We start from the raw sequence: 21,551 nt of genomic DNA, 5'->3' as shown, positions 1-21,551 counted from the left end.
GGTGTTTCTCGGTCCATGTAATACGCTGGCTTGAGGATAGTTGATTGGTCTTGTTTGGTTTTCTTGCTCTTCGTTTGGCTTCAAGTTTGGGTGAAAGAACTTTGGGTGTCCCGTCAGCTGACAACAAACTGTACAGTGGCTTAGCAATTCGTGAGAAGTTTCGGATATAGGGCCGATAATATGATATGAACCCTAAGAGCTTCCTCAATTCACCTACATTTGCTGGCTTTCTGTCTTTGAGAGCTTTTACAGGTGCTAGCTCTGCTGGATCCATCGTGTATCCATCTTTGGACACGAGTTTTCCCAAGAATTTTACTTTGTTCTTGAAAACTTCACATTTTTTCGGAGTTAATTTGACGCCATGCTGCTGGTAACGACGCAACACCTCCCTCAAGTCCTGCAGATGGTCATCAAATGTTTTACTGTGGACTAGATTATCATCCAAATATGGCTGGCATGTCTCATCTCTCAAACCGGTAAGACACTCCTCCATGCTGCGTTGGAACTCTGCGGGGGCTGAAGAGAGGCCGAAAGGGATACGCACCCACTCATAGAGGCCCCACGGTGTTATGAAGGCAGTGAGTGGTCTGCTTTCCTCTTCCAGGAATCCCTGGTGGTAGGCCTTCCCCTGGTCTAAAACAGAGAACCATGCACTTCCACACAAGCTGTTCAGAATGTCTTGCACACGAGGGATGGGGTGCCTATCTGGTATGGATTTGCGGTTTAGCTCCCTATAATCCACGCAGAGACGCAGTGTGCCATCCTTTTTGCGTACACATACAAGTGGTGAGGAGTAAGGAGAGCGCGACTTTTGGATCCATCCTCTATTTAGAAGGTCCTCCAAATATTCCTTCACCTCCTTGTGGAGTGGTTTGGGTACTGAGGTATATGTACGTGTGACAGGGGTAGTGTCTTTAAGCCTAATTTTCAATGTTAGTGATGGGATGCAACCAACATCGTGATCTCCGTTAGAAAATGCTTGACGCTCTTCCCTTAACACTGTCCGTACCTTTTCCTGTTGCTCTGCCGTCAGATGTTCAAGAGGCACAGGTGGATCCCACGGTTTGGTTTGACGTTCTTCTGGTGGATCTGTCTTGTTTTCTGTAATTACACTGTCATTTTTGTTTTTAGCACTAGTTGAGTTTGCATCATCTCCTTGTTCTGCTTGCAAAGGTTGCACACTTGCGGGGTAAACTGCTTTAACCTGCTGGAGATGGCCTAGTACAGTGCGTGCTGTGAGAGTGATACTGCGACTGCTTTCATTTGTAACTGGCACCGAAACTTTTGACCAGCCTCCCTTCCGCACGCTTATTGCCACCTCATTTAAAGTCAGTCCATCAGGCCACTTTGAACTGTCTACCGGTTCAAACAAGGCATCTTGTCTATCTGCACTGGAACTTCTGCGTACATTACACTTCACCAGCTGAGTTTGATGCGGGGGAATAGTTACTCTTGGCTGTCCCACTCGAACTACTCCCTCCCTCATGTCTTCAACAGTATTCCTGATCAACTGTATGAATATTTGAGTCTTTGCACAGTCAAGTGAAAATGCTTCTTGTATTGATGCTGATGCAGAGTATGGTTATTGCTCCATCCCACTTTTGATCAACTGCTCAATCACATTAAACCCTATTATGGGTGGCTCAGCAACACCTGGCTCACTGGAGATTAACACTGGGGCTAACAGTTCCGGTGAGCATTTTTGTGAGGTGTTAAGGTTGAATTTTAACTCCATCCAACCAGAGAAGGGGATAGCTGTTTGGTTTGCTGCCTTCCCAACAAGCTCTTCATCATCCTCGAGAAGCTCTTCCAAGCTGCGTGTGACAGTATGTGGGAGGTAAGCACGACGCCAGTTCTCATTAATTATGGTTACCTGCGACCCAGTGTCCCATAATGCTTTTGTAGGAACTCCCTCAAAACAACAATCAACTAGATATTTCTTGCCGATAAGAGCATGCAGTTTGGCTTGGCGATGTGATGTCAGTGGGTTAGTGGACGTGGCACTTACCCCTTGATGTGTACTGTTATTGTTTTGTAACTGAGCTTCAAGTTGTCTTATTCGCTCCAGCAGTAGCTCTTGCACTTTACTGTCCGCTTCAGCGGATTTGATTGGTGTTAACTGTGTTGATGTCACTTTTTGGGATTTGACACTTCCAGTCTCCGGTCTGCTACCTGTCCCTTGAGCTCCTCTGCATCCTCTTGAAAAGTGTCCTGTTGAACCACACTTGAAACAGTGTTCACATTGAGCGCTCTGTCCACTCTTTTCACACGCTGGGCACGCTCGGCGCTGGGTGCGTCTTATGCTGGGAGAAACACGCTGCTGGTGGCCGTGCATACTTTTCTTAATGTCAGCCAGCTCCTCTCTGAGTAGATTCACTGTTTCATACAGCTCTGTGTCCTTTGAGTGAGATGACGATGTTTTACGAGTCTTTAGTTTCACAGTGTCCACTTGGTCTTGTCCCCTCACTTTCATTTCAGAGATAGAGTTGCTCTCAGTTGTTCCTGTTTGTGCTTCTGCCTGGAGCTCGCTAACTTTTGGCGTTCGACTCGCAGCACTTTTGCGCTGTTTTGACTGCCGTTCTGATTCTACACTCGCAGCTTCATTCAGCTTATCAATGAGAGTCTCATCTGTCACTGTACAGTCATCCAAATAAGGCTTCAGTTGGAACTTGATGTGATCGCTCATGAGCCCTGTGCTGACTGATCTAAAAAATTTCCGCTGAATCACATCTGGACTGTACTGGTCATCTGAGCCTGATTCTTTAGCAGCAAGCAACAGTCTCTCTTTTAGCTCTATTGCTCTGAATAGGAAGTTTTGGGGAGATTCGCGGCTGTCTTGGGTCACATTCACCAGCTTGTGATACGTCCATTGAACTGTCCTCCTTAAAGTGCCCCTTTAATATTGTTTTTAATTGTGATAATGTGAGGTCACTTTTAACTTCAAGCATGTCCCGCAAATTTTTTTTTTTTTTTTTTTTTTTTTTTTTTTTTTTTTTTTTTTTTGAAGAGCTCAGAATTGTTCATTCGGTAGTCTTACCGATTCAACGTCTTGTCATCATTGCTCTTTTCCTTTTTTTTTTTTTTTTTTTTTTTTTTTTTTTTTTTTGTGTGTGTGTATGTGTGCGTGCGTTTGCGTGCGTGCGTTTGCGTGCGTGCGTGCGTGCGTTTGCGTGTGTGCGTTTGCGTGCGTTTGCGTGCGTGCGTGCAAATACGTATAAATTTATACTCATTCATTCACCTAAAACCTTATAAATATCCCATTACCCTTCGCCTTAACCAGGTACTTCAGAATCTTGCCAGAGTCGTGAGATTTAAATGGTCAGGAGACCAGAGAAAAGGTCAGAAAAAAAAGAAATAAAGAGAAAAGAAAGGTAAATCAAAGTGACATCCAGCACCGACCAAACACTTCCTGCCTTCCCCATGATTACAAAATCAAAGTCTTACGCCAACCCCGGAAGCCTCTAAATTCCAGCAAATTTAGCGAGATCTCAAGAGCCCAGAGGAAAAACTAAAGAGAGGAAGGAGGGAAGGATCGATAAGGCAGAGTGAGATCAATAGAAGCCAGTACATCCAATCCATCAAAGTGAAGTCCAGCACCAACAAGACCCCTCCTGCGTGGTTACAAAACCGGAGTCTTATGCCAACCCCAGAAACCTCATACTTCTAATAAATTAAGATCTCAAGTGACCAGAGGAAAAACTAAAGAGAGGAAGGAGGGAAGGATAGATAAAGAAAAGTGAGAACCACAGACACCAGCACCAACTGATTCAAGGGGCTGTGGGAGGGAGAGGGTACTTCTGTTGAGTTTCAGTAGATGCTGGTGCGACGGATCTGGCATGCATAAGGACCACCACCAAAGAGAGAAGCCGTCAACCGCGGTCCAGCAAAGCGAGCACCCCCCCCCCCCCCCCACCCCCCCCCGGAATCCCCAGGCCGCGGCAGCACCAAGGCCACCCCCAAGCCACCCGAGCGGACACCGGTCAGCGAGCCGACCCAGATACCCGGAACACCCCCGCCCCAGCCCCGGCCCACACCCCCGAGCCCAAGGCCGCAGAACGAGGCCCAGCGGGCCCCCACAGCGCCCCACCGGTCCCCAGCCCCCATCCCCCCACGACCCCCCCGCACCCCACCCAAACCCGCCATCCACCACGACCCAGGCCCCACCACCCCCGACCCCCAAACCCCCGAACACACCCCGACCCCCAGCACCCAACCCCCCACCCACCCATACCTCCACCCCCCCCCCAAACAAGCCGCCCCCCCCCGACGGCCGCCACCCCCCCCCCCGCGAACCCGGCCCCCCGCGAGAACCCCCCACCCCCCCCCGGAAACCGGCACCGGGCAGCAGCGCAGAGAGGGAAGATGTGCCCACCCCACCTCCAGCCGCGCGAGATTTGCACCGCGGCGGGAGGGGGGAAGCAGAGGAGGAAGCACCAGGGGAGAAGGCGGGACACCAGAACACCGAGCCCGGTGGGGAGAGGCCCCGGTCGTCACGCCAGAGTACAAGTGACACCTAACCCTGTTACTGAGTCCGCCAGCTCGCCGACTGGCGAGCTCTACCCTTACACCGTGAATGTGGCCCCACCCAGTGTATATACAAGTGTGTGCGTGTGGTGCATTAAAATTGGGAGCAGGTGAGTCGGAGCAGAGGGAAAAAATTTCCCCTACTCCGACACACCCGTATCCCCCCCCAAAAAATGAATATGTATATGTGTGGTGCATTAAAAAAGGGAATGGAGGGACAAAGTGGTGGGGCAGGGACACAAATGGGGGGGACCACAGCGCTGCCAGGCACTGCAGTCCATCCCCTCTGATGGCTCCCCGCCCCAACTCACCCCTCCCCTTGGACGTGAGGTGCATTAAAATTGGAGGGGAGTTGAAGGGTGAAGACGGTGTTTCCACCCTTCCCCACCCCACCAAGAAATGTGTTGTGTGCCCTATGTGTATATTTACAAAGTGTATAGTGCAAGCTAGTGAAGTGAGTAAGAGGAGCGACCAGCGGGGCCTCACCCAACCCGGCGGGTGTAGGTGGCACGCCCGCCCCCCAGCACCCCCACCCCCCGCCGCCCCCCACCTCATCCACCCGGCACCACAATGGGCGGACAGCCAGCGCAGCAGGGCTACCGGACAGCCCACCAGCCACCGGGGCCCGCCCGGGGCACCAGGAGTTATACCGGAGCGGGGCAGGCCCCAAACCCTCGCCCGGCCCCCGGAGCCCGACGCCCGGGCCGGGGAGGGAGCCCCAGGCCCAGGGAGAGGGAGGGGGAGGGGCCGCAGGGCAGACAGGGAAGGGGGGGGGGGGGCGGGGGAAGCGGGGAGAAGACGACAAGAAGGCGAAAGGGCGGCTGCAGGGCAGGAGGCGGGGGGGGAGAGGAGGAGGGAGGGCGACAAGGGAAAAGGGACCGGGAGGCAGAGGAGGATGGGCGGGAGGAGGCGAGGAGGGAGAGGCGACGGGGGGGAGGAAGGGGGAGGGGAGAGGGAACCACGGGGCACACCGGAGGCCCACCCACCCCGAACCGCGCCGCCGGGCACGGAGCAGCGGACCGCGCCGGGACGGCACCGCCCCGGGCACCAGGGGAAGCACCCCAACACCGCACCCCACAGGGGGCCCAGGGAGCGGCCAAGACGCAACCGCCACCGAGCAGACAACGGGGGGGGGGGGGGGGGGGGGGGCAGAACCACCCCCGCCCGACCACAGGGGACGGCGTCAAGAAAATTGACTAATTAGCATGCAGTAACACCAAGTGTTGATGCTTAGTGCCCACTAGAAATAGATCTTAAGGAGTTATTGAGTATAGTGTCGTATAGTGTGGTATGCTCGAGCCCACTAGCAGCAACTAGGTTCCTGACTATATAAAAATAAAAACAATCAGATACAAAATACCAAATACAGGAGCAGCGAAAACAGAAGTTGTAACGATGTGGTGGCTCTCGTTAACAGGCAGAATCTTGGCAGGATTAAGTTGCCAAATTGAGATTAAAATATTCTATGTACATAGACCATATTTGTTTAAATCTTGATACTTGATTTTTATTTAAGGCAGAGATTTTTTCCATTGAGATATAATTTATTAGTAAGTTTAACCAGTGGTCGATATTTAGAGATTGTTTATTTTTCCAATTGACAAGGATTATTTTTTTAGCAATAGTAAGGGCTATAAATATAGATTGAGATTGTTTACATGGTCGCTCAGTTATTGTTAAGTCACCTAGTAAACACAGTCTTGGAGATAAAGGAAGCCTACAGTTTAATATATCAGCGAGCTTTTCCAAGATTTTAGTCCAGAAATGCAGCACTGGAGTACATGACCATAAAGCATGAAGATAAGTATCGGCAGTGTTTTGTGAGCACTGGAGACAAATGTCGGAGTCAGAGAGTCCCATTTTTTTCATCATATATTGTGTAATATATGTTCTATGAAGTATCTTATATTGGATAAGTTGCAAATTTGTCTGTTTGGTCATTTTAAATACATTTTCACAGATTTGGGTCCAAAAGTCTGGTTCCGGAACTATAGACAAGTCTTTTTCCCATTTTAAAGTCGGTAAATACGTTTTATTTGTGTATAAAAATAACTTATATATTTTTGATATTTTCTTTATTGTTGTTGGAGAAAGCTTTATAATATCTTTAGCTAAGACAGGCAGTTGGAGCGTATCTTGAAGTGTTGGGATTTGTTTCTTAACCATATTTTTAACTTGCAGATAATGTAAGAAATTTCCCTTTTTTATTTCATATTTCTGGACCAAGTTTGTATATGATATAAACTTATTATCTGAGAAAAGATGATGAAGGTGTGTAATTCCTTTCTGCTCCCATAGGCTTAAATGGAACGACTGATTATTAAGTTGAAAGTCGGGGTTATGCCAAATGGGAGAGAGCCCACAGGGCGCCAATTGGGAGTTTGTAATTTCTAATGCCTTCCACCAGGCAGTCAGGGTGGCGGCTATCATTGGGTTTTTAAAACAATTATGTCGTCTTATTGATTTTGTAATAAAGAGTAAATCTGACAGTCTAAGATTATTACAATCCTTCTGCTCCAATTCCAACCAACAGTTAGTATCTCTGTTGGGTTGTGTCCATAGCACAAGATATTGTAGTTGATTAGCTAGATAATAGTACATAAAGTTTGGTGCCTCTAAACCTCCTTTAGATTTACTTTCCTGAAGAGTAGATAGACTAATTTTGGCTTTTTTTTTATTCCAATAGAATTTTATGATAGCAGAGTCCAGCGATTGGAACCAGTTAGACGTAGGTTTAAATGGAATCATTGAAAATAAATAATTAATCTTTGGTAAAACTTTCATTTTTATAGTAGCTATCCGTCCTATTAAAGAGATCGGAAGATTATTCCAGCGTTCCAGGTCACTACGGATACTATCCAATAATGGTGAAAAATTTAAAGAAGTTAATTCAGTTAACTTAGGTGAAATTTTAACACCTAAGTATTTTAAATTACCTGTAGGAAAGGAGTAGTGTGGATCCTGACTTGTAGGATTCCATGAATTTTCTGTAATAGGTAATAATGTTGATTTTGTCCAGTTAATAGAGTAATCTGATAAGTGAGAGAATTTAGTTATTAATTTAAATGCTTCCCCTAGCGAAATAGCAGGTTCTTCTAAATAGAGTAATATATCATCGGCATATAGATTAATTTTATGTTCTATTGTCCCGGAGTGGATTCCTTGGATCCGTCTATCCTGACGTATAGCTAATGCAAGCGGCTCAATAAATATAGCAAATAATAAAGGAGAAATTGGGCACCCTTGTCTTGTTCCCCTTTGTAAAGTAAAACTCTGTGATGTAATCCCATTAGTAGTAACTGTAGCTTTAGGAGAATCATATAATATTGAGACCCATTGAATGAATGACTCCCCGAAGCCGAATTTATTTAAGACAGCAAAGAGGAAGGACCAGTTAACTTTATCGAATGCTTTTTCTGCATCCAGCGAAATAACAACTGCCTTTTTATCATGCCGCTGTGACATACTAATCAAGTTAAAGAGTCTCCTAATATTATTAGTAGAATGACGACCTTTAATAAAACCTGTTTGATCACTATGAATAATTGTCGAGATTACCGTCTCTAATCGAGATGCCAAGGCCTTAGCGATAATTTTAATATCGGTATTAATTAGTGATATCGGTCGGTAACTTGACGGGAGGGTAGGGTCTTTTTCTGGCTTTAATAAAAGTTTAATTGCTGCTATATTCATATCTTGACGTATATCACCTTTACTTTTAATTTCAGTTACTACTCTTAGAAATAATGGAGCAAACATTAACCAGAAATGTTTAAAAAATATAGCCGGAAAGCCGTCTGGACCAGGTGCTCTGCCATTAGGCATACTGTCTAAAGCACGATACAACTCATCTATAGTAAGCGGGGTATCGAGAATATCTTTATGTTCAATAGATAACTGAGGTATATTTAAGCTGTTTAGGAATTCCTCAATATATTCAGGGTTAGGTCTATTAATTTCTGTGTATAGATTTCGATAATAGTTATAAAAAATATGGTTAATTTCTTCTGGTGATTGTGTGCATTCACCATTTATATCTTTAATAGCCGTTATAAGAGATTTTTCCCGATTCCGTTGAAGTTGATTTGCCAGGAATTTACCTGATTTATTATTATGTTCAAAATTATTATATCTCAACTGTTGTATTATAAACTCTGTCTTTTTAGATAACATGTTATCTAACTGTATTTTTATATTCTGTAGTTCTATCCATATTTGATTATTTGGGTTTAATACATATTCATCCGTTAGTTGTTTAATTTTATCTTCCAGGTATTTTTCTAATTTTTGATCCTGTTTCTTTTTATAAGTTGAATATGATATAATTTTCCCTCTAATTACCGCTTTCCCTGCTTCCCAGAGAAGAGATGGAGATATATTTGGAGAGTCATTTATTTCCAAAAAATCTGCCCACTCCCTTCTAATAATTTTATCAAACTCTACGTCTTTCAGTAATGAGATGTTAAAACGCCATATCGGGGGAGGTTTAAAGGTAGAGTCAATTTGTAGAGTGAGGGAGACTGGTGCATGATCACTTATAATTATAGAATGTATTTTTATAGCAGTTTTATCAACAATAGAATTATTTGTAAGGAAAAAATCAATTCTTGAGAATGATCGGTGCACAGCAGAGAAGAAAGTAAATTCCTTCTTAGTTGGGTTTTGAAGTCTCCAGCCATCGCTGAGGCCAAAATCCTCCATATACTCATCTATTACTTTAGCGGATCGTAATCGCCTTGTATATATCGTATTATTAGAACGATCTATTAACGGGTTCAAGACCGTGTTAAAATCACCTCCAATAATAATAGTAGAATTTGTTGCTAAATCGAGTAACCGAGAGAAAAATTCATGGAAAAAATCAGGGTCATCATTATTTGGGGCATATAAATTACCAATTGTATATACTTTATTAAATATAGTTACCTGGATAATAATATATCGGCCCTCTAAATCTGTTACTATATTATTTAGAGTAAAGAATAAATTCTTATGTATAAGTATAGAGACACCTCTTTGTCTACTATTATAGGAGGCAGAGTAAACTTGACTAAAATTTTTATCTATAAATAATTTTTCTTCTGATTTTTGTAAGTGGGTTTCTTGTAGGAGACAAATATCTGCCTTAAATTTTGAGAGATGGTCTAAAATTTTTATTCTTTTTGCCTGGGAGCGAGCGCCACACACATTCCAGGAGACCAGAGCTAATTTCTGCATACAAGCAATATAGACTCAGTCTTATGTATACATCTATATAAGCTGCTTATTAATATTAACATATTGTAGGATAGCAAAAGAGTAATTAGGCAATTTATATAATTTATATAAAGAGAGAGATAGCAAGTAGATAAGTATAATAGTGAAGAAACGTGGGGGGAAGTGAGTGTGAAGGAAATCTGTGGGGGATTCAACATAACAATACACCAGTAAATGGTGACCTAAGCGAGATTATTATTATTATTATTAATTTATTTTTTTAAGAATATATTTCTATATTATTATTATTATTATTATTATTACTTTATAGCCTATGCATAATATAAATTCATATTCTATTTCGTAACCCATTATCCATACATATACATACATATACATATACATATATATACATATATACACATATACATACACATACATATACATATACCTACGTCAAATAATCACACAATGCTCGGCTCTACCAATTGTCAGTTAGAACAGCCAAGGGGTCGAGGTTGGGTTTCGGAATAGCTGGCCGTCGATATATAATTTATCAACGACCATCGAAGTCCGTTTACCCTCCTGTCTATTTTGTTTCATGATAGGAAACAGTACTTTTCGCCGCTCGTTTATCTCTCTTGGGAATTGATCATTCATCCCGAAAGATGTCCCTTTGAGCTCCCGTCCTTTACTTTTTACCAATTCTTTATGTTTAAAATGTTCGAACTTAGCAATAATAGGACGGGGCTTATTGCCCTTACGAGCTCCGAGCCGGTGTACACGGTGAAAAGAGATATTATTTACCGTCTCCTGTGGGATCTTTAGCGATGATGTCATGAATTTTTTTATCTCACCCTCTGGATTATCTGGAGAATTTTCGGATATACCTGAGAATATTAGATTTTCCCGCATACTACGGGATTGAACATCTAAGACCGTTTCCTTTAGCATTTTATTTTCCTTTTTAATCGTCTCCAACTCGGCTGTGACAGCGACGAGAGAGGAGCGTAGCTCGGAGTTATCGCATTGGAGATCGCTTACCTGTTGGCTAACGAATTCCAAACTTGCCTTTAATTCTTTGACGTCCTCGCGGATAAGACAGAGGACGTCAAGTTTTTTATTTATGGAATCCAGCATACTCACCGATACGTCGGCGGTTGCTAAATCGTCCGTGTCTGTTGACGAGTCATTTTTCCTTTTTTTTTTCGAAGGATTATCCCGACTGGCCGCCGGCTCATCCATCGCGCAGCTATAAAAATGATCGTCAATAAAACGTTCGAGGTCGTCCACACTGGATAATATTTCCGATCTTTCTTAGAAAAGAAAAAAATCGAATTTATCTAATCATTAAATTCGGGTTTAATTAGAAATATAAAGCTAATTCTATTTTAGCAGCAGAGCGCCGCCATGTTAGATTTTCCCAGTCTCGCTACCGGTCACGCGATAGTCACAGCATCTCGCGATGGGAAATGTAGTTCCGCAAATTTAAACCGGGGCTGATGGCTTTTACCACAGCCTCAACAATCTCATCTTCATTATGTCCTTTCATTAAACCCCTCTCAATTTGATGCATTAGGTTTGTGAATGACAGCTTATCTTTTTGGCCTTTTTCCCCAATCTGTCCACTGATTTTGAATTCTCTCCTTATTGTGACTTCTTGTAGCCTGCTTGTGGGCAGACTGGTGCTTGTGTGGATGGATGGCTCATGCTGCAGAGAAGGAATGCTTACTCTGTCACTCAGTCTCTGTCTGCCAATAACAGGTGTTGGTGGGCTTTCCTGAAGATGTTCTCTTTCTGTAGCGTTTATTCGAATTGGACCAGTTTTGCTTAGAGTCAGTAAAGTGGCCAAATGCTGTTTTGCAACATCATCATCTTCCTTTTCAATAACATCATCTGTAGATGCCATTATTGCATTTATGACTGCCCTCCTCGTTGCTGCATTACTATAGTCAACTTTAGCACGCACACACACCTCTTTGAGCTCTTCCAGCTTGAGAGTCCACAGCTGCTGGGCTAGCTGTTCCACGTACTCCTCTAGGCTCATCTTGCTCGCGTTGTGCGTTGTGTGCTCCGCCTCCCTCGTTAATGCGCACGGCCGTCTGGCAGTAGCGTTGGCGATCACTTTATCCAGAAGAACACACTCTCAGAAGCCTAAATCCATCCCGGACGAGCCCCCAAAATGTAGCACTTAGGACTGGATGAAGACACTTGAGAGAGAGAGAGTGTACTTTCGATGTCTTTAATCGCGCACATGCACTGCAACACACGAGACACGACATGACCACGCCATTCTCACGGAAGGAATTAACTGACTAGGACCTGTGAGGACCCCTTAGCTGCCTACGCCCGCCTGCATGGATTCCCAACTGTCTCCTGACGAAAAGTGTTGATGTCTATATAAGTCCAACATAAATTCGGCAACATGTAGTAATAACAAAAAAAATAAAAAATATACACATACAATATGAAGTGGGCGGTGTTATACCATACTGCAAAAATACTGCTTATCCCACACTAACTACTTCGCGGATTTCATTTATTGCGGGTATTCTTTGGAACCTAACCCCAGCGGAAAACGAGGGAACACTGTACTTAAAAACTGCTGCAAATTCTCTTTAACTCTGATGGTCTTTTCACAAGGCAGGGAGCAGCTTGAGCGCCACTTACACAGAGAGGTGGAGAAAGGTAAAGTGGATGTGACAGATCATGAATCAGTAAGTCAAACAGTGCCCTACCATCTGGAACATCCAATTCTACATTAGCCATTAAATACACATTCATTAAGACCCGTGCACACGGACACGCGCACGGGGTCGGAATGCTTTAAAAAGACATGAGAGTATGAGAGGGACATAGTTTGATGTCTTTTTTTATATACAGTGGCCCCTCGCTACTTCACGGTTCACTTACTGGGGATTCACTCCATCACGGATTTTTATCCCCCCATTTTCAATAGTGAGTACCCCATAAAATTCCTTATGCTGCTATTTTTGTTCTTTTTGTAATATTTGATGTAATATTAGAGTAACATAAACAGCTCTACACAGCTCTTTCATTTGACACAATCTATTACATTTTTAACCAAAATATAGAATATTTGGTAAATTAAGAAACGTGTACCATATTAAGTTAAAAAAAAAAAATGTTGACATTTTTCTTCTTTTAATTCTTCTTAGCAAAGTCCGTGTCCCATCACCACTGGTGTGTTGTTGTTTTTTTCTTGTTTTTTTTAAAGAAAAGATCCCAGTTACTTGTACACAATGCGTAAGTCATTCCTCCACCCCCTCCTCCATGCAATTGCACTTGCAGAAGTCGAAAAACAAGTTAATTGGAGGCAATTAACTTCAAAGAGCAAGAAGAGCTTATTAAGGTGACAGACAGTATTAGCATTATTGAAAGGAGAATTTTTTTTTTATTTATTTTTTTTGAATGACCTCTACTTCACAGAAATTCACCTATTGCAGGTGGGCGCGGAACACATGACCCATGAAAAGTGAGGGAACACTGTACTGTTGTCCTTTGATAAGTTTCATTAATGTTAACTGCAACCTGGAATTTTGAGTGTAGTGATATGATGATATATTAATGGATGAGTGAATACTGCACATATATGGACATCAAGTGTGATGGTTTAACCAATGAAAAGCCAGAAATGCTTTTTTGTTTTTTTTAAGAGAGAGCTCAGAATTGTTCATTCGGTAGTCTTACCGATTCAACATCTTATCATCATTGCTCTCTCTCTGTTTTTTTTTTATTTTTATATATATATACGTGTATGTGTGCGTGCGTGTGCGTGCGGGTGTGTGCGTGCAAATACGTGTAAATTTATACTCTTTAAAAAACAACAACAGAAAAGCCAGAAATGTCAAAGTCAAAATTGTAAAACTGCACCAGACAGCAAGAAGATATTGAAATAATGTTGATATTTCATCTGAACCGTCAGAATTCTTGATACAGATTTCTCAATGATAGTGAGGTTAAGTGGGTAGAAGGATTAATAAAGACAATAAATAAAAACAATGATTCATCATTTCAATGTGGATGGTACCTGATGAATAGGACAGGCTAAAGTACGAAGTGAAATCCAATTTTTTATTTTTTTTGAGCAAGCATTCACATGACATATTAATTGCAACCTCATACTCCCATGTGCAGAAAAGAGTCGATGTCACGCCCAACGCTGTGTTTAAGGAAGTTAAACATGTATGGTACAACGCATCAGGGCCACAGACTTTTACGAGCCCATTGTCGGGGCTCATCTTTTTATCATCTCATATCTACAGAGGTGCAATGCGGGAGGAGGTAGAAATATTATTTTGGGAAAATGAGTCGAGCCTTTTCCATTTCCTCATTTCATGGAGATGTCTACTCAAGATGACATAACATCATTGCCGCACATAATAAATGAACCAACTGTGTGGCTTAATTTTTACTGTACTGTAATTTCATTTATTTAATTCAATCTCCGGTGTAATAACCTTATTTATTGATTGATTGAATTTTTATTTTTTATTTTATTTTTTATTTTATTTTTATTATTATTAATTCAATCTCTAGTGTAATAACCTTATTTATTGATTGATTGAATTTTTATTTGTTATGTTATTATTATTATTATTATTATTATTATTATTATTATTATTATTATTATTATTATTATTATTGAAATCTCTGGTTGTAATAACCTTATTTATTGATTGATTGAATTTTATTTTTTATTTTATTATTATTATTATTAATTCGATCTATGGTGTAATAACCTTATTTATTGATTGATTGAATTTTTTTTATTTTATCTGTTCTTACTGCTGCTGGATATGTAAATTTCCCAGAAGGAGCCATCCCAAAGTGATCAATATAGTCAAGTCTAAGTCTAAGTCAAATATCAATTAATGCTTGATGTTTCAAGTGCGATTAAATTAAAGCTACTATATGGAGGATTTCCCAAAAAAATATCTTAACAATAGCTTTTTTATTTGACCATTTATGACTGAAACATATTCTAATTGGTAGATCTACATCTTAGCTGTTGGGTACTCCTACAAGCCTCTGGCCAATATTATTTAGGAAGCGTCTGGTCCGAATCCTTCAATTTCCCGCCCTCTGTCTGCGGGATGTGACGTCATGCACGTTCTCGTCAGTTGTTTCCTGTAGTCGCGAAGACGGAACTAGTACAGATTTTCGCTGCCCCAGACACCCGCTTTTACTCCGCGGAAGGCTGCTCAAAAAAAAGAAAAAAAAGAAAACAATGTCAAGTGCCAAGAAAAAAAAAAATCTAAACTTGATAGTGACCGAGAGTGAACATTGGTTTGACATTTCAGCGGTGGAGAGAGTTGAGATCGGACTTCGATTAGAAAAGTGATTCACAGCTGGCTTTCTTTCTACTCCAAAAAGGTAAGAAGCGAGTATCTTGACATTTAGAATAAAATGTGTTGTTTTCAAATAGCAGTAACCTCAAGATCGATCACTTCTCGGTCGTAACTATTGGGGTGAAAGTGAGGTGGACGGCAACATTTAGCGTGAAAGGGGCGGCAAAGTTGAATGTAATAGAACAGAATGACTATGAAGAACAGACGTTCCATTCCGCGGCGTTTCAATCAGACTAAATGTTGCCTTATTTTCCTCTGTGAAAACAGCCCATTGTAGCTACATTATGCTAACGGAATGTGAACGGTACTACTGGCGATAACATTCACGGCCATATCACACTAAGTAGTGAATGGGTCTACAGTGATACCTCGGCTGACAAACGCTTAAGCTCACGAACTTTTCGCCTCACGAACATTAAATTCGCGAGCATATAGTCTCTGCTGACGAACTAGTTTTCGGCGGACGAACCAAACCACCCGGTCGAACAGCACCACGGTGGCGGCCACGAGAAGCTGACGCACGCTCACGGCGTCCCAGTTCGTCACCCCCTTTCTTTTAGTGCGGACGCGGTTTGTGTTTGATAGACATTTTGGACCATGTTGAGTGTACTTTTGCTATTATGGGACCGAAAAAGACCCCACCACAGGCTAGTGTTAAGCCTAATGCTGCATTCTCACCAAAAGCGAGGGACGGCGGCGCGTTTGCATTGTAGTCAATGGAGTTCGCGCCACTAAAAAAAGCGAAAGTGCTATCACGTACCTCAAAAAAGGAGAAAATAGTGCCACGGCTGTTTAATCCCAGGAAAGAAATGAAAGTAGTTGGCGGTGCTCACTTTTTGTTGACTCGCTAAAGTGCTCCATTTCCTTGTTCACCAAGGGACACACCTCCTCCGCTCCGGTGAGCACGAAAGCGCGAATGAGCGGCAACCGTTCCATAAACACTTTACGTGGTGAAACGCTCGCGAATGAAGTAAGTCTACCATTGCTACCATCCTTAAGAACTACCATCACAAAGGTAAATAAAACTAATTTATTATACAGTACAGTTTATTTCTTTAATTACAATACAATAGCACATTTATTATACATAAAATAAGGTATATTTTTGTGTAGTTTTAAGGCTTATTTAGTAGAAAATTATGTTTTATAGGGACCTGGGAACGGATTATTCTCATTTTAATGGTTTCTTATGGGAAATAAATGTTCGGAAGACAAACTTTTCGGCTTACACACACTTTCTGGGAACCAATTATGTTCGTGAGCTGAGGTATCACTGTATATGTTTTTCACAATCGTCACTTTCCATAAATGGACAGCCCACCTTTCGGCTCATGCACAATGACGCTAGCCTGGGGGCGACATACACTAATAATGACTAGAATCAGGTTGACGTCCGTCGAGCGGGGTGACTACAATATGTAACTGCATATTAACATCGGAATGAGGTCCAATTAATTGACGTAATTTGAACATCGTTTTGGAGTACAGCAAAGGACTGGACTTCGACCGACTAAAGCAACATGATCTGCACGTCCCGTGGATATCAATTGTTTCGTGGGGTTCGAGAGTCGCATCCCGTGAAGTGGCCAGCTTTGTATAACATTATAAAACTTCTTACCTCTGAAAACATAGTTTAATTGGATATGAAGAGCCCAGTCTTCAGTATTGAGGTCGTGCACGTACGAGTGCGCGCAGCGTGTACGAGCGTGCAGTATGTTTTCGGCCACAGGTGGCAGTAGCGATTTGAAATTTTAAATCTTCCATATAGCTGCTTTAAAGTCAAATATAAAGTCACTCAAAAAAGCTTTGCAGATTCATGTATATCTCCCGAGTAACTCCCCTGCCCGCACATATTGGACTTATGACGTGAATGTCGGATATATGAGATATGGCTGATTAGACTGAAATAAGGTTGCACATTGAAATTCGGAATTGAGCTGTTCAGACGGACATTAAAAAAAAATACAGTGTGAACGTAGCCTAATCTGTCCATCATGGCTGGCCTCACCACTGCTTTATAAAATGAAGTTAGTAACATAATCCAAGCACCATAATATTATAGTTGTCATGTCTGGGGTCACGCCAGGGTTAAGTTTGAGTTCATGACCTGTTAAGTTTGGGTTCATGACCGCGAGGTCAAGTGTCTGTTTTGTACTGATGTAACCATCATCTGGTTTCAACTGGAAAAACGCAATGTGATGTTATGTGATGCCAGGACCTGTGTAATGTCAATCTTTAATCCTTTACTTAGTGACAACCAATCAGATCGATTCACTGTCTGTAGTAGCGTTCTGAGAAGTGTTTGTGTTTGCCGGATTATTGCTTTCTGTCCCTCTGTGCGACTCTCTTTGTTTCTCGTCTAGTCAAGTTTGTTCTACGCCTCTCGATGGGAATAAATACTTAAAACCTTATTTGTGTCTGCGCTTTGGGATCCAACCTTTAGCACATGATAGCAATAGCAATGCAACTTGATTGCTTTTAGATACTTTTGGATTACTCCAATACTAATATGATAATGAAGACAAAATAAAGTAAATGTCACTGCAAATAATACTTCACACATATGTCTTGTCATTGGGTAGTTCCCTCACTTATGAAGGCCTCCCTTGTCGAGTTGTTGGCAACAACTCTTCCCACATCTGGTTGTGGTTCCACCTGTTCAAGTTCATTGCTGATTTTTTTGCATGAAGTTGTGAGGAACACATGTAGCATTTACACACTTCTCTGCTTCGTGATGCATCTCATGGTACATCTATTCTGTACATCAGACTTCCCAATCTTGGTCCTCGAGGGACAGAGTCCTGCAGGTTTTAGATGTTTCTGACTTCCGTCCTCCAACACACCTCATTCCAAAGATCAAGCTCGTAATCAGGCTTCTGCAGAGCTGATACATTGATTATATGAATCGGGTGTGTTGCAGGCAGAAACATCTAAAACCTGCAGGACTCCGGCCCTCAAGGAGCAGGATTAGGGAAGCTTGCTGTACATCCTCCACTGGGCAGAAATGATGCCAAAGGTATTCTCACCCATCAGCCGAGCTGTGGAGTGATGGCAATTAGATGTCCGGTGCTCTGGCAGGACGATGTGTCCCAGGAATATCATCATTAAAGGTCTCCAGAGTGGAAAAACCTTGTCAGCATCAAAGACATGTGGTTGAGGTCCTCTGCGGTCAGGTTCTGGAAGTATGCTGGTCAGCAGGCAATTGGGGTTCACCAGAGCTCAGCGCTTTACCAAAAGCCAAGCTGTCACTAGTCACTTGTTCCTCCGTAGTCCCCAACATCTATGACTCAGAAACAATAATCAGCATCCACAACTGCCAAGAGAACCAATGAGAATGTTCCCTTGCAATTGTACAACAGGGATCCGGAGTTAGAAGACAACTTGCATCCCATCCAGTGCTCAATAGCAGAGGAAACTCCTACCGCTCCTCAAACCTCGCTGCAATCAACCTCATACTCTCCCTTGTGGTGGGCACGGCAATGAACTCCTCCACAAGACATTCCCAAACAGCTTTCGCAATATCAGGAACAATCTTGGAGACAATGGTGATGCCGCTACGGGGACTATTGGTGATTGTCCTTTGTGAGACATCTATGGCAAAGTATCTACAGCACAGAAAACGTTCCATTTAATTGTGTGAAGGCCTCAGCATTCACACATAAACCACCTGTGTGATAAATCACATTTTTCCACAAATATATTCTACTGGTCAGTCCACGCATGTGGGTGTTATTTGACAAATTAATGACCAGTCTAACATGTAAAAGCTTGCTCTCTTTGATGCAATGTTTATTATTGAACAAATGTGCTGCTTTATGGAGGTCTTCTGAAGAGTGATGATTTTGGAGGTACATATATTTTAGCAAGTGGAGTTAGGGTCACATCTCAGTGATGACTGGAGGGGAAAAACATTCTCCCAACAGAAAAAAAAAAATCATGTCCACAAGGCTCAACATCAAAAGGAACTGATGTGTTGAGTTTTCCAGGATGGGTGTGATCAACCAACTTGTTGATCATAAAGATTGCTGAGACTTTACTTGAACATCTGCAGTGCATTAGTATGAAAAGATATAAGTTAGTCTGCCAGTGTGATGGATTATAATTTCAAATGAGTTTCAAGAGTTTGAAATGGATTTGTCAGACTGTAAAATCCCATTAGCTTTTGCAGCATTGAAGCACTAAACACATCTCCAAGTAAAATATACCAAGAGCTCTTGGCACAAGCGACCACAATATGTGTCATGTGAATATATATTACTTCCCACATCTCTGCTCACTAACAGGCACAATGTGAGAAACACTGCTCTGTTCCAACTTGGGTCTGTAGCCAGACACCATCCATGAATTCCAATGTAAAAACGTTGGGCATTGAAATATTAAGATGAGATGATTAATATGAGTTCAGTGAGGGGACAATGATATCCTATAGTGCCTGAGAGTGTGAGATTTGCAAAGTCTGGTTTACCGTATATATATATATACACACACATATATATATATATATATATATATATATATATATATATATATATATATATATATATATATATATATATATATATATATATATATATATATATATATATTTACACACACATAACATATGTATATCCATTGCAAGACTTCTTTGTTCGCCGAGCTGCTCACTCAAGCAATGACAGGCAGTTTGCAACGTTGGAGTCCAACCCAAGACACGCTTAGGACCGCCCTCTCATTTGAATAACATTTGGACTTGGCAGTACAGCCCAAAACTGCCAAAATTCAAAATAAATACATGACTAAATAAATAAATAAATGACTAAATAAATAGCTTTTAAATGACTAAATAAATAGATAAAGGACTAAATAAATAGATAAATAAATGACAAAAAGTGAAAATAAAAACAGATTTATTTCCATTTATATTTATTTTTTATATATATAATTTTTGAAGTATATTTTTTAATATTCATTTTTATTTTCACTTGTAGTCATTTAGATATTTATTTAGTCTTTTATTTATTTTGAATTTTGGCAGTTTTGGTCCTCCATAGTAACCACTTACGTCGGAGACTTCTGCTGTATCATACAATGACGGGTTTAATTAATTAGCAATTTCTTAGCGTCCTAAATTAGCGATTGAATATGAGTGCGGGATAGCGTTGTGTTGATGTTGGTTGCAAGTTAATGTCAATCAAAACTACTAACATCTAAAATGGTAGTCAAGCTAGCCATCAGGCTTTCAAAGTAAATGTCTACTAAGGCTATTTCCATTGCCTTCAAGGGTAAACAAACACCGTCTCACACCGTTTTTCTTTCTCTTTCTTTCTTTATTTCTTTCTTTCTTTCTGTCTGTTTGTCTTTCTTTTTTCTTTCTTTCTTTCTTTCTTCATTTATTTATTTTGTCCAGTCAGCAAGCAAATTGTGATGTTTAGTGTACACGTCACTTTTGCCAAAAGTGACAAGTAGTGTACATGTCACTTTCACCGGAAGTGCGTGGAATTTAGCCCAGGGGCACAAGGGTGGAAGTGCGAGTATGGGGTATATGCCACGGAAGAGGCGGGACGTGATTTTGCACATCAGTTTGTTTCCGGTCCGGGTTGCGAACGCACAACCCAGGGGCACAAAGTCGGAAGCACAAGTATTTTTGACACAGCCACACGTCGCAAACCGAACCGGAAACAAACTGTTGTGCAAAAAACAGTACCGTCTCTTCCGGGGCATATACCCCATTGGGACAGGGCCTATAGGATGCAAACAGTAACAAGAAACAGCGTAGGTGTGTGACTTACAGAAGTCTGTGGCATAGAGTATATACAATTGCTGCAGTCACCTGTCAGACTCAACGTAAGATGAGGTTTTTTTGGCGGCACATTTCTAATGTTAGAATGCGGGACCGGCACAAGGTAAAACAGCACATCCAGCTTCCAATAGCTAACCGGACCCGGCAAAAAAGTTTGGCTAATGCTAAGTGCATTGGTTTGTTTAGCACTGATGAACTGTCAACCAAGAAATCATTTAACATTAGCTAATGTAATAATGCAACCACCAGTCACCAGCTTGACTAACAATTGAATTTGTTATAAGTAGTTCCTAGTAAGAATTTAATGTATATTTGATTTTCAGTGAAATTGTAGTGTCCTGGTTTTTAATTTTGAAAATGTTGGCAGGCTTGGAAGAGATTTCTTTGAATTGTAACCGATACGTTAACCCTTTTTTGTGGCTATTTTGTCTTACTACTATAAATGTAATTGAGACATCACTCTTCTTGATCACTTCATCACTCATCTTTGGTAGCAAAAAGTCATTGTGTGAAATGTTGAATTTATGCCTCCTTCTTCACTTCAAAGGTGGAGGCGGTCAGTCCGTACTGCCCATTTACACTGCAGCATGTTAGATATCCATTAAATCTTATTGCACAATAAACCATCCACAGTCAAGCTGTGACAGACTTGCCATCAGTCCAAGGTGCAGTTCTCC

The sequence above is a fragment of the Festucalex cinctus genome, chromosome 9 (assembly GCF_051991245.1).
Source record: "Festucalex cinctus isolate MCC-2025b chromosome 9, RoL_Fcin_1.0, whole genome shotgun sequence".
NCBI lineage: Eukaryota > Metazoa > Chordata > Actinopteri > Syngnathiformes > Syngnathidae > Festucalex > Festucalex cinctus.
The sequence above is the reverse complement of the archived record's forward strand: the minus strand, read 5'-3'. Positions refer to the sequence as shown.